Source organism: Lipotes vexillifer, unplaced genomic scaffold (assembly GCF_000442215.2).
Source record: "Lipotes vexillifer unplaced genomic scaffold, Lipotes_vexillifer_v1.1 scaffold1018, whole genome shotgun sequence".
NCBI classification, from domain to species: domain Eukaryota; kingdom Metazoa; phylum Chordata; class Mammalia; order Artiodactyla; family Lipotidae; genus Lipotes; species Lipotes vexillifer.
This window is the reverse complement of record NW_006782724.1, coordinates 1,659,634-1,659,950: the sequence shown is the minus strand read 5'-3', so window position 1 is coordinate 1,659,950 and position 317 is coordinate 1,659,634.

Below are 317 nucleotides of genomic sequence, written 5' to 3'. Positions count from 1 at the left end.
AATATATATATATATATATATATATATATATATATATATATATATATATAGTTGATGTGAAAGATGAATTGGAATAAAGATATCACTTGTTTAGTGAATGAAATAATACTTTATAATTTTGATTAAGAGGTAAAGGAATAGAGAACAATTGAATTTGAGATATTCGAGAGAATAGAATAATTTGGAAATTAATCTTTCAGTGTTTACTTTCCATGTTCATGCAATGAACTAAGCTTCTATTCAGCCTCACTGTATATGATATGATGCATCACATAGCTTTGTATAAGTTGACACAAATACAGGATACCTAATATACA